The sequence below is a fragment of the Mytilus trossulus genome, chromosome 13 (assembly GCF_036588685.1).
Source record: "Mytilus trossulus isolate FHL-02 chromosome 13, PNRI_Mtr1.1.1.hap1, whole genome shotgun sequence".
Taxonomy (NCBI): Eukaryota; Metazoa; Mollusca; class Bivalvia; order Mytilida; family Mytilidae; genus Mytilus; species Mytilus trossulus.
Genome location: NC_086385.1, coordinates 34,247,315 through 34,262,186, shown reverse-complemented (window position 1 = coordinate 34,262,186; position 14,872 = coordinate 34,247,315). Strand labels below are relative to the sequence as shown.

The window sequence follows — 14,872 nt, the reverse complement described above, 5'->3', positions numbered from 1 at the left end:
TGATTTTAAACTGGTTTTGTAACTAGGTAAACCTATAACTTGTATACCAGAAGCAACAACAACAAACAAACACGACCGCTTAGAATCATTCATGTTATCCAGCTTATTAAAACGTCATTTTTCTAACTCACAAACTATGGCAAAATTAAGAAATTTAAACACTTCCATTATTTAAACGGTACACAAGAAACTAAAATTAAAATAATACAAGACTAACAAAGGCCAGAGGCTCCTGACTTGGGGCAGGCGCAAAATTGCGGCGGGGTTAAGCATTAATATCAAGCATTAATATTACGCGCGATTAATGTTTTATAGAAGAATAGAGAGAGTAGTATGTGAAACTAAATGTATTTGACATTTTTTCTTCCGGTTAATTTCGAATATTAGAATTTTAAGGAATCATCTTGTATATTCTAGAGCTACAAACAACAATAAAATCGGACGACAAAAGAAAAAACATCGAAAAAAATGAAATGTCCACAAATTACTTCATAGTAGAATACAAGATTGCACAACAGAAGTTATCTCGCCTTTAGCGAAGACAGTTAAGTTATTTCAAATGACAAATACTGAGCAGTTGTGGGATTTTCCAACCAGCAAGAATCGAAATTGAATTTGATCGACAGATACGCCATTTTATATCTTTAGAATATTAATATTTATGGATTTAGTATATTTTCATCAAGCACCATAGAGGAATTTAAGTGTTGGGAATCAAATTCAGAAAATCAGTGTTTCATTCATCAAATTTATTTGATCCCAACTTAAATGAATGTATTTTATAATTAATGATATTATCCCCTCGTTGTCGTCTTCTGACACGTAACTGGCTCACCGTTTGAATACCAAACTGCATGACAGCCTCCACAATATATTGAACTACAATTAAAAAATATGTATTTGTGAATTGTAATATTATTGATTTGAAATTTAATGTCTATAAAGTATGAGAACAGTAAACTTTTAATGTTAACTAACCTTGGCCGCCATCCACGATCCAAAAAGATTTTATATTGATGAATTATATATCACATTTGGAATCTTTTGGTTACAAAACATTTTGGTTCGTAGGTGACGGCCAAATTTTTCAGAAAGTTGTAAGGATTCCTACCCCTAACCAGTTCAATCATTGCTTGGAAGTGGTATTGTTAATGACCGTTTATTCCATCTGATTCAAAGTATTCACAGAACATTTATTCACATAGACCAAAAAATAAATTGATGATATACTTTTTTAAATGAAAAGCCGTAATTGGCGTTGTTTTAAATAATAAACTAATAAGATTATTTTATAAACCATTGAAATATAATTTAAAAATATGGAGGTTTTAAAAACTTTCGAGACAAAATGTGCAGTTCCCTCGAGAATTCGATTCGTAATTTATGTTTGTTGATTTTATTGTAAAGAAGCAGACAATTGTTTTCTGGATTGTATAAATTTTGCAAGACGAGTCTTTGAATAAAAGGTAGATGATTCTTATGACGTGTAAATTTTGCTTTGATACCAACAGCGTAATAAAATTCTCAATTGATGTGTCTTTGGCGCAGACTTACAAACAATTATACTTATTGTTGTAAAGTTTTTCTCCTATGTAAATCCACATATCTTGTAGGCTAAGATCAAACATTATTTTTATTTCACTGTGTACAAATTGAAAATGAAAACAAACTACAGATTAAAGTTTAATTCATGTTTTTATGCAATGTATCATTTTTTGCACTGCATTACCTGTAATACAAAATGATGATATAATACGAATGAAAATACATGTATTAAACTTAAGTAAATCTGTAACTTGTACGTTCCAATTTCAATTAATTCGGTTTTGAGATTGATAAACCTTGATTTTCTCAGAAATAAGACAAATAATTATCTTGTGATGAATAGGAATGATCCGAAAATAGCTCATAAAAACCTAGATTTTCTCAATCTTGAGATAAACTGGGATCTTTTTAGATAATGAATTTTCTGTATTTTCTGATATATACTTGGATTTTCTCGAATTTGAATTAAGCTGGAATAATCTTAGTTTCCCTGAAATAAACCGGGATTATCTGAGATAATCATAGTTTATCTGAGATAATTCTAGTTTATCTGAGATCATCATAGTTTATCTGAGATCGTCATAGTATATCTGAGATCATCATAGTTTATCTGAGATAATCTACGATTTTAAATTAATAAAAGTGGTTTAGGCGTGCCTTAGATAGATGTTGTTTTATTTCAAACTTGCCACATTAATTTTGAATATTAAGCTTTCATCACATTGTTTTCTTATAATTTGTCAATGAAATAATGCATGCCATATTTCATTTATTGGACATTATTAGGTTCATCGAACGGGGGAACTAGAAAAGCTACTCACACAGCACATTTTTCTTTGCTTGATTTAAAAAAAAAAGTATTCTTAAATCCAAATACTACATGTGGCATATTGAAAAAATAGATGTTAACTTTAACTTAAGGAAGGGTTTAAATAGAACAGTCATTTACATGACTCATGTATCTTCCCGTAAGAATATAAAACTACCATATTTGACTTTAAAGGTCACATAATTCATGCTAGACATATATTTGTTATTTGTTGTACATTCACAAACGCACGGGATACATTTTTTATGAAAATTGTCATCAAATCTATAGCTTGCAAAAAATATTACTTGATTATCAGAGAAAATCAACTCTTTGCAATCAAAACAAGACAAATCAGGATAAAAACTGCCCAAATTTTTTTTCGATTGAACAGGTTTGTAACAATAATCCAGCACTATCTCTATGATTAAGTTCAAAATTATGTCTTGACACTTTTTTCCCGGTCAAAATTTGTTTTTTAGTCTTCGAAATGAAAAAATAAATTATGTAATGTGCCAACAAATATTTGTTTTTCCTTCTTTTAAAATACTTTAAATATATCTCTATATCGTTCCGATATTCTTAAAGCATAATATATTCACATAGATATGTTAATTATATGTTAATCAGATCCAAATAGCTTACCAACACTTCGCGCTAGGAAAACCGGGACATGTTATCGGTGAGCCTCCGGGTGAACATGGATCCACAAAACAATTCACAACTGTAACTCCAGGCAAGCAGTTTGTTGGACACTTGAATTCTAGAAAAATAATTAAACACTACAAAATGCAGACATTTTATATTGAAAAAGGAAAACTGAGTTACTGATTTTGAATGGTATATTGATCGGTTTAACAGTCACTTTATTGTGTATACCGATATGGTTAAACATATTCTACAGGTCTTGCATTGCAGTGATTTTCAAACTTCAGCAGCGCTCCGGATTCAGTAAAGGATCTCTATTAAGGGTCAACGACACTGCAATTATTAATGTTCAAGTTTCTAAACAGCCAGTTAAAACGTACATATTAACGATCATAAAACCGGAATTGCATAAACGTTAACAGAGAGGACAAGGTTTTTTCGACAGGGTACATGTCTTCTGCTATAATACATACATTTTTGTAACCCGTTATGCAAATCCACACTCAGTCCAAATGTAACGCTAAGAAAGAGTGAACGATCGAGAGTTAACAGATTACACTAATATTCTGGTATCAAAATAAAAAGACCGCGGACACATGCCGCTTAATTTTTGAGAAACATATTTATCGGTCAACCATAACCACGATAACCGTAGATTACAAAAAAAAATCAAATGTGGAAAGGAGATCATATGTAGGATTTTTTTAAATCTTATTCATTTAACAATCCATACTGAAGATTTAATGATTCACCCAATCCTGTAGAAATTGCTAAATTTGAGAATACTTCCGCTTAAGTACTTTTTGTAACAAATTAAACTGCATGATTACTTTATTGCCAACTTAATCTGCATGTTAACTTTTTTACCAATTTAATTTGCATGGTTACTTATTTACCAATTTAATCTGCACAATTTCTTTTTTAAAACGTTTTGGAATTCTGGATCATCAATGCATTTCAACTTCGTACTTGTTTGGCTCTATTCATATTTTTACATAAGCGTCACTGATGAGTCTTATGTAGACGAAAAGCGCGTCTGGCGTACTAAATAATAATTCTGATACCTTTGATAAATTTTTTTACCAATTTAATCTGCATCAGAGATTGGTTCGATTACTTTCAATGTAATTGATTAAATTACAATTACTTTGTCATTTGTACGATTAAATTAAATTAATGATTACATCATTTCTGAAAATGTCTGATTAAATTAATGATTACATTGGCAAAGTAATCATGATTACATTGGCAAAGTAATCATGATTACATCTGATTACAATGAATAAACAAAAAAAACAAAAAAAACATTTTGATAGATGTGAATGAATCAACGTTTAATATAACTATAGCACTTTTTCAAAAGGATTTGTTTTGTATATTATAAATTGACAACCTCAAACTTCATCTATTTAATAAACCACAAAATTTCACAACTGACATGTTTACATGAACATTATGTCGCCCATTACACTTTATCATAATTTATCTCTGAATTATTTTGTGATTTCAATTGAATATGGCTTTATAAAGAGTTTGCTGTTTGTCTTCTGACCTCTTCCAGACTTTTTATGTATTTCAAGGTGCAGTGTATGAAAGTTTAAATATGGATGAAATAAAGTTACCAGATAAAAACTATGTAAAATTTTAATAGAATTGTTTAAACAAAATGCAATACTATAAATAAATACACATTACATGTCCAGTCCAAGTAAATATTAAAATTTACTTATTTTAAGCAAGATATTAGTCCAACTTTTAATTTAGTTTGTGCTAATTAGATAAATTTTCACATGTCTGATTAATCTTTTATCATATATATTGTCCTACAGCTACATTATGTATACTCAATTGGAAATTGCAATAAAAACAAACCTTAATTGGTTTCCTACCTGTCAATACAGAGTTGACAAAAATCACAATATTAACAAAAGATTATCATTCAGGGTTAACGAAAAGTATACTGAGTGCCAATGAAAACGCAACACTTGGTTTTTCAAAAATAAAATTTATATAAGAAATGATAATCTTTCAAAATAAATTGTTCTTGAAAATTAACAATTCTAACAATAGATCGATATCAAACAAAACTGTTTTATTGTCATCTTTTAGACGCTATAGGTAAACGAAACATCCAATGTCGAATCATTAACTCACAGTCCTAACAAAACATGTTACAATCCCGTTGTGCAGCGCAATCTCGACAGCGCCGTGGAATTGATCATCCTGGACGTTTAATGTAATCTAGAGGAATGTTATTCCACTTGTCCCGCAAATCAAACTGAAGCTGACTTTATGATATTGGTGGTGGTTTTCATCGTCTAAACCATGTCCAATCTGATGCAAAATTTGCTCGATCGGACCAATATCGGGCGGAACACATGGGTTTTGGCCAAGTTGGGTGACAAATGTCTATGTAACCACCACTGACGGTTTTTGGTACATAATGAATGATTATTGGTCTACAACATGCGATATTTACACCTGACGGCCGTTTAGATGTCACTAAGGGCAGACTTTGGTGCTCTTTAACAATTTCTGCGCAAATGATGCTTTACTGAAATTGCTCCAAAAGATCTACCGTGACCACCATTGAACTCTCGTGACCTTTGCACAGCAATCAGAGTCAAAATCGAATATGTTTAAGACCAAATGTATCGGTCTGGCTGAGCGTTTCTTGCTTTTAGTACCCCGGGATGTGGCTTATCATTAAATGATCCATTTTGGTTTAATTTGTGAATGATTTGGGTTATTGTAGAGGCTACAACTTCAGTCTTCTCGTAATTGTATGCTGTGAAAGGCTTCATTGGATCATGCCCAAACCTGCATGTCGCTGGTTGTCAGAAAGTCCTGACATTTACTCAGATGTTTATTGCAGTTTCCTTAAAATAAGGGCGGGATAATTCATGACATTAGCCAAGCTTTAAATGACAAAATCGTGAAAATGGTGCGTATGTTGAAAAGCGGTGAACTCGGTTTATGTCCGTTCAAAATAATCCTAACTTCGCATTTGTTTAAAAAATCTCTCAACCGTGAAGTTGTCGTCAAATGTCTTAAAAGTCATTTTAAACCAACCATACAAAGTTCTAATATAAATAAAATAAAAATTATAAGATTTTCTTGAAAAACAAAAGTGTTGCGTTTTTAATGGCACTCAGTATATAATATTACTTAAATATAATAGATTTTAGCCAAATATATATGTACATCTTTAAATTGTGAATATATGTACAATATCTTTTCTAGAAACATGAAATTGTATGACATGTCTCTTGTTAGGCTAATGATGACTTTTGAATACTGTAACAGTATTTTTTTTACTGAAGTATACAAATCAATTATAAACATGCTTTAAAAAGTAAACCAAACTATCTTAACTTGTTGAATATTCATTCAATAAGAAGAACAAAAAGGTTCATTTATTGACCATAAACACAGTTCAAGATTTTTTTCATTGTTATCAGAATGTAATCATAAAGTAATCAGGATTACAGGGCATTTTGAAAAGTAATTGATTAAATTAAATTACATGTAATCAGATTTTTTGCTGATTAATGATTACAATGATTACTTGGGAAATTGTAATCAATTGCAGCTGATTGATGATTACAATTACAATTACCCCAAGTCTGATCTGCATGATTATTCTTTGAATAATGATCCTGCATACTTTATTGTTTCCAACAAGTTTCACCTCCATATCTTTGTATTTGATACAATAAGAAATCTTTTTTATACATACCGCAGTGTTTTGTTACATCATTACCATTTTGATACCATAGCCGATTACAACCACCACAATAGTTAGAGCTGTAAAAAGATAATTAAGATACATGTAGAACAGTAGAATTATATGTTAAAGTTACATATTAAGTTAAACGTACATAGTTATCTGTATCAATTCAGCATGTTCAGGTCATAAAAAAGAAAAAATTTGCAGTTCTATTCCTGCTACGTAGGTTTTTTTTTGACAATCGATGATAAAGATCACATTAATTGTTCTGCTTTGGTCGTTTCAGATAAAGGTAAAACCAGAAAACTTATATTTCAAATAGGTGTTAAAGAGGTACGAAAGATACCAAAGGGACAGTCAAACTCATAAATCTAAAACAAACTGACAACGCCATGGCTAAAAATGAAAAAGACAAATAAACTCACCAAACGTTAAGTAGTCAGTTTTAAAGTACTTATATGTTTTATTACAAACCTTTATAAAAATCGCTCTTTTTTAAAATTGAAAAACTATGAAAAAAATAGGTTTCAACAGTCAGGCAGAGTTGACTTGATTTTGAAAAACCTATAATAACATGCATTATAAGGCCTTTTTGGTCATATGAATCTTCAACTGCTTCGGTTCTTATACGTTCTTGGCCTTAAGTTTTAACGTTCCTTGTGAATGTGAACTAGAAAAATGCTTCAGAAAAATGCAATAAATGAAGTGTGGTTTTCTTTTTTCAACATAATATATACATATACCAACAGTAGTACAAATGTTAAACTTGTATGTAAATAATCCACTGCTGAAACGGACTACAATAATCAGTCACAAATACAGCGATCACTCTTCCCCTAAGGTATTCTTTCGACTTAGGCTTTTTATCGGGTTGGTACTTAAATGAGCTACACGTAGAGCAGGGTCTGCAGACTCTTTCGGAACACCTTAGATCGACAGCTGTTTTTGGTCTTTTCAATTTTGTCATGGCATTGCAAGTTTATTTTTGACTAATGAATATACTTGTTCCTTTGTATCTTATCTTATATTTTTTCATAATAGGTTATAAAAGAAAAAGAGTGGCCAAATAGTTTATATTGCAACGGTTAGTAACACCATTCGTCCTTGTAGAATAGTCTATTCTTGATATTTGGCATGTATTCAAAGCTTCATTTTTCCGTACTTTTGAATTTATCCAAACCCACACATGACCACTGATATTCGAACAGGAGCTTATTTAGAGGTGTTGAGCACGTACATTTATTTTTTAAAAGCCACATTCAGATATTTTGACTATTGGTCTATCATCTACGTAAAATTTGATGCACATACACGACGGTTTGTTTGTTGTTAAAGGAAAGCAATCTATTTCTTTTCAAAGTCTATAGTCAAAAATACGTTCAAGACATCCAAAAATCTTTACCTACCTGCAAGTTGCACCTTCACAAATGCTGTCCCTACATGGATCAACAGTGCATGCGAATGTCTGAATTCCTTCAGGACATTCTCTGCAACCTTGTAAAAATCATTAAAAGTAGTGATTACATAAGCAATATAGACTCTACATCTAAGCTGACATCGTGTTTTAGTACGATAATGGTACTAGTACTTATTTCGTTATCTATTTCATAATTAGCAAATTGAATGGTGCAACCATAGAAACAGCCATTGGAAGGTCATCCCTTTATTTCCAGTTTCTGTCATGCTTTTGAAGGGATTCGAGTTGGGGATATTTGGATTTGTGTTTATGTACCTATCATTACAGTGTTTTGTTATTGTAAACAAGATGAAGTCATTAACCTTTGTTTTCTTCAAATGCAAGGGAAGTAGATGCATGATAAACAAATTGTAAACTTGTCTGATTGTGATTAAATAATTACCAGAAATACTTACAAAAATATGAAAGTATATGTTTGTCTTGTGTTTCAATTGTATTATTGTTTTAGATCTATATAATAGAATGATGCTTTAATACATTTTTTCTAGTTTTATTGTATAGTAGTCTTTTATATTGAGCAATTAACAAAAGAGTTATCAAAATATATAGCTATACAAATTGTTAATTACAATAAACTGTGAAAATAGACGCCTGAAGTATTCAAATTTGTATTTTTAAAAATACATTAAAAATTTATGTTGCTAGTACTAAAATGTATGTTTCATAGACAGATAATTCCCAAATAATCATGATTTGTATTTCGTCTAGGAAGCAGAATTGTCCTTACCTCAAAACTGCCTACAAGTGAAAGAAAGTTGTAAAGTCGCAATTGCATGGTGCATTTCAATCTTATTCATTGACTTTTAAGTATACATAATACATTAAATCCATAAAGGCAACAGTATTAAACCGATGTTCATAAGTCATAAAACGATTGTGAAAAGTATTAACCCGGGTTACAAACAAAAACCGATGGAAACACATTCACTATTAGATGAAAACAAAGGAACACAGGAACACCAAAAGGCACCAAAAACAAACGCCATCACACATAGAAACACTCGTTTCAAATGATACGTACAGCACGGTTCAGTTTTAAACCTACCAATGAACTTGAGAATGGAAACGGGGAAAACTTCAAAGAGATTACAACCCAAACGGAGAACGGATTACCGACAGGCCTCAAATGGGTCTCCAGCGGAGTAAGAAAATCCCGCATCCGGAGGTGGTCCTCATCTGGCCCCTAACTAAAAATGTGGGCTAGTTCAGTGAACATGGACGTCATACTATAAAACTTCAAAACATATACATGAACTAGAATTTAAAATTGAACAGGCATGAGCTCCTGACTTGGGAGAAGCACACAATTGCGAGGGGATTTAACACGTTTTTTTTCCAAGAATCCTCGTTTCATTGCATTTGTATGAATCATTTGAAGGAAGAAATATATAATTGAATCCAATACTTTCAATAGTTTTAAGAACATTTACTTGCATTCAGTACATTTGTATCTTTAATTGCAAAATATTGATTTTACCATACCTAATTAAGGCAACAGTAGTATATCGTGTTCAAAAGTCATAAATCGATTAAGTGAAAACAAATTGTGTTTACAAACTCAAACCTAGGGAAACACATAAACAACTAGACAGAGAAATACAATAGAACATCAGGAACACCGAAGGGCAACAACCAAAAACACGAAAAGACATAGAAACAAAATGTTTTATATATGGTATTTGATAACTATTTACACCTCTGGGTCAATGCTGCTGCTGGTGAACGTTTCGTCCCCGAAGGTATCACCAGCCCAGTAGTCAACACTTCGGTGTTGACATGAATATCAATAATGTGGTCATTTTAATAAATTTCTTGTTTACCAAACTTTGAAATTTTCGAAAAAACTAAGGATTTTTTTTTATTCAAGGCATACATGTAGTTTACCGTAGCCGTATTTGGCACAACTTTTCAAAATTTTGAATCTCCAATGCTCATCAACTTTGTACTTGTTTGGCTTTATAAATATTTTGATATGAGTGTCACTGATGAGTCTAATGTAGACGAAACGCGCGTCTTGCTTACTAAATTATAAGCCTGGTACCTTTGATAACTATTATAAAAACTGACATTTTAAGAAAAATATCTTACAGGTTCCGTTGAACCCAGGGTATCGCCTACTTTTGCTGTTAATAGCAGGCTAAACAAATATGGGGAAACTATTAATATATGTTTTCCTCGAGAAACTATATTTTTTATTGTAAGGACAATTTTTTATGTATACTCTCTTATGATCAACCAAGAAAATCCAGGATAATTTAAGAAAGTAATCAAAATTTAAAAACCTGGAACCACAGAGTGAATATTTTTGGACGATGACGACTGCGGAATGGAGGATCGCTCTGTCTCGCTTTTGCGACAACAGTCGCAGGCTCGAAAAAATGGTGGGTTGAACTTTGTTTAATAGCATGCCAAACCTCCTGCTTGATGGTAATGTTAAAAATATCGATAAAACACTTCGTGACAGAAATACAACCAAATACATGCATGGAAATTCATAAAAGAAAAACGCTTAAACAAATAATATTATTGTCGAAACAACATGCAAATCGTAGATCAACAACGAACATATACCATCAAAGACAAACCCCACACTCTTAAACTTTAACTGTTTCACCATTATCGTGATTTTTTTATGATAATGATGGTATAAACAGGAGATTTTATAAATATTTACTTCAAATGTTAGTACAGAAACATCAACAATATATCCATGAAAGTACTAAAAATCGAGACTCGTCGTATAGTAATGCAAATTCATCGTCAGTATAACAGTCGTTTTCTGGAATATGACAATAATGGTATTGAAAGACAATTTTAATAGTTTTGACGATGAACGATACGACATATCGCAATCTTTCACCGAACCTTGACAAAAACATAAAATAAATCCATGAATGTTTGAAGTACAAAATACCGAGAGACGTCATATGTCAAGTAATAATGATTCACTCTCGGTATAACCGTCATATTGGGACTAGGTCACCGTTGGAAATTAGCAGACAGACGACATAGAGGTTTAACGACGATCTAAGACATGGTAAAATGTCATTAGTTATTATAGTGACAGACACGTCGTAAAGATCAACCAATTCTTGATGGTTTCTATGAAATTGCAGGAGTGTCATGTTTATTCTTTCCTCCTCATAACTCTATTGGAGCAGTTTCTGCGTAAGGAGCACACTCCTGTATATGAAGTCAGTATAGTGTGTAAACATATACGTTTAAGAAAGTAAAAACAAATGTATACAAAAAAATATGTAAAATATAATTTTCTGTGTCATTAATAATTTTTTTATGTTCACGTTAAATATATGCAACATTTTAAAATTTTTTTAAATAAAATAAATGCATAGTTTGCACCATGTGTTCATGTATTGTATATTCTTTGCTTTACTCACTTTTATATGAATTAACTTGAATCATTGTAATTACATATGCTACATATACATTTTCCCCGCTGTATTCATATTCTTTCCAACAAGTGAAAAATGCAAACATTATTTCATTACACCAACACTTTGCACCGATACGTGTATTTTGCCTTACAAACAAGTTTTTAAATGAGAAAACTCATTTCAAAACGTGACGTGTGCGTCTAAATTGAACGATCGACTGGATTTTACGACTAATTTGAGAATCTTAAAGCAATACCAGTAATAATAAATATGATTCAGAATCGGTAAAATATTAGCCAATGAGTTGTACAGCAAACTTAAAAAAGGGACGAACGATACCTGAGGGACAGTCAAACTAATAAATCGAAAATAAACTGACAACGACAAACAGACAAACAATAGTACACATGACACAACATAGAAGACTAAGGAATAAGCAATACGGACCCCACCAAAAACTAGGGTTGATTTTAAGTGCTCCCGAAGGGTGAGCAGATCCTGCTCCACATGTAACACATGTCGTGTTACTTGTGTGATAAAAAAATCTTATAGTATAATTTGATAGGTCACATTCATGAAAAAGAAGAGGATTGTAATTAGGATTTAAGGAACATATCCGATACCAAATTAACTCTCCAAGCTTTAAATTACAATCCAAATTTGTCTTCTCGAAACAACATCAGGGAACATATTATATGAACATACCTTCTGTTGTAATGAAAAAGGATGAAACTAAGCAGAATATAAAATACTTTGACATCTTTGAATGCATCTTCCTCTTGCAAACGAATTGTAAATGCTGAAATATTTGACGCAGATGTTAAGTCTTAAGCATTATTTATCCCATGCTTAATATTACATAGAAATAGTCATGTACATGAACTGGTTCAAAAATCATGATTTTCTGTAAAGAATACGATTAAAATAATAACAATGATCGAAAGGCAGAATTCTCCCACTTAGATGGTCGTACTTTTATAAAATAGGATTAACACAATAGTATAGAATGTTAAAAATACATTAGAATTTATACTGGCAATCTGAGTATTATGCACCTTCCCATGAGATAACCTTGTTTTATCTAACTCATTAGAATAAAGGGATTAAATTTGCATGTTGTAACTAATTTTTCAGAAATAACATCTTAACTCAAATTATTGTTAGATTCATACTTTGGATACAATCGGTTATTAGTCAGGAAGAAAAAATAGTATTTCGAACAGGGTTAGGGTTTTAAAAAAACACAAAACTTCGTTGTTTCCTTCGGTGACATTTTAGTTCATAGAGGTAGTTGACAGAATACAAAATTCCCTTGATCAAATATAGGTTCTTAATAAAACAAAAAAGTGAGAATTTACACTTCAGTTCTCATAAATGTGAATTATAGTATATTCCCACTAAATCAAAAAGTGAATCGTATGAAGTGTCTACCTTTACGCACTTGTTATATATTTAGTATACAAATGACATTTCTAGAACAAGGTTAACTGAATACAGGTCAAATAATAGAGGTTATTGGCCTTGTCATTTTGTCTGAGGTGTCGTGTTTTCTAATGATTAAAACGTATAGACATGCGTTTACTTGACGTAAACCAAGTCAGATTTAAAACGGTCATTTTGATCAAAATATCCCTCAAATGACTGAACAATATATTTCAGATTACGAAAGGTCATTTTTTCAGAATTATTGACTGCTCGGAACTAATCGCTAGCAGTCATTTCAGTTCTGTACATATAAAATTTAGTTCGTCGTACGTAAGTAGTTCATGAATATTCATGACATGTGACCATTTGTCCGCACTTAAAACCCGTGCGGTCATCTTTCTGACCATCGACTCTCGCTATAGCCTAATAGTAGACACGTGTATTATGTCCGAAGAAGAAATTTCTGCCGTGGAGCCAATGGACGAAAGTCAACTTTTAAAAGACGACGAAAGTGATCTTACTACAGCTGATGCAGTTTCCTTATTTAACAGTTCTTTAAATAAGGCCCTTCAGAGACAGAAAAGTGAGATTTTATCGGAGTTCAAAAAGACCCAAGTAAGCTCTGTCAATACAAACACACACACGTTAGTCAGTGGTCAACCCTCTACAATTGCTTCCCAGTCTCCGTCATTCGAATTCAGACAGGAAGGGATTAAAATACAGTTTAATTTTAACACCGACCGTATTTCTTCATTAAGAAGAATTGAACATTTGCTAACTTCCGAGTCACTTGACCAAACTCTTGACCTACAGTCTATTGTTAAAACTGAGCTTGACACTTTGAACCAGCGAAACAAATTTCTGAAAATCGCTGATCACCATGGGTGGGATACCGTTCACGAATATCTGGACGATCCTCTTGCTGACAATGTTGAAGATGCTTCAAAGTTACGCACTGCCGTTTTCAGAGCTAACCGTAAACGTACAGCTAACAAGTCTTACAGCAGAGGTGGTGGCAGAGGAGGTTTCAATGCTAGAGAATTTTTTCGTGGCTTCAGCAAAGAATCTGGACCCAGAAATGACAACTACAGTCAACAAAACAACTCACAGCAGCAGTACAACGACGGACTGTGCTTTTACTGCAAAAGACCAGGACACACTGCCCGTTTCTGTCCCTTCAAAGCACGTGCCTTCAGTAGTACCAAGTCAGCACCAGCGACTATTACAAGTGCTCCATCCCTGTCTTAATGAAAAAGTTGAGTATGATATAGAATTTGATAGTTATGAATATACCGATGGCAATAAGACTGTAAAAAATCGATTAAAAGATCATGTTCAGTTTTGGGAAGATAGTTTAAAACCTTCTGAATTAGTTTTAAGCACTGTAAAATTTGGTTACGTTATTCCTTTTATTCAAGAACCTCCATCAGTTTATTTGAATAATAACAGATCAGCATTTAATAATTCTTCATTTGTTTTGAAAGCTATTACAGAATTAAAACTGAATGGTTGTATTACTGAAGTTTCAAATAAACCTTATGTAATAAATCCTCTAACTGTAGCCATCAGTGATTCGAAGAAAGAGAGATTAGTTTTAGATCTGAGACACGTTAACAAATATGTACAAAAACAGAAAATAAAATTTGAAGGGGTTAAAGAGGCCAAACAATACGCAAAAAAGGGTTTTTTCATGCTAAAGTTCGATTTACGTCATGGTTATCATCATATTAATATACACCCAGAACATCAGAAATTTCTAGGTTTTTCCTGGGTAATTGATGGACAAGAAAGATATTTTATTTTCTCAGTTTTACCTTTTGGGCTATCTTCAGCTGGACATATTT

General features: G+C 32.0%; 1 long non-coding RNA gene across 1 annotated transcript; it reads right to left on the bottom strand.

The window, feature by feature from the left end:
- Positions 1-734: 734 nt before the first annotated feature.
- Positions 735-6,798, bottom strand: LOC134694717 (uncharacterized). Its single transcript, XR_010102592.1, has 3 exons — positions 6,741-6,798; positions 2,999-3,116; positions 735-879 (listed from the first exon to the last, which is right to left on the bottom strand). It is a non-coding gene; the product is annotated as an uncharacterized LOC134694717 (long non-coding RNA).
- Positions 6,799-14,872: the final 8,074 nt, after the last annotated feature.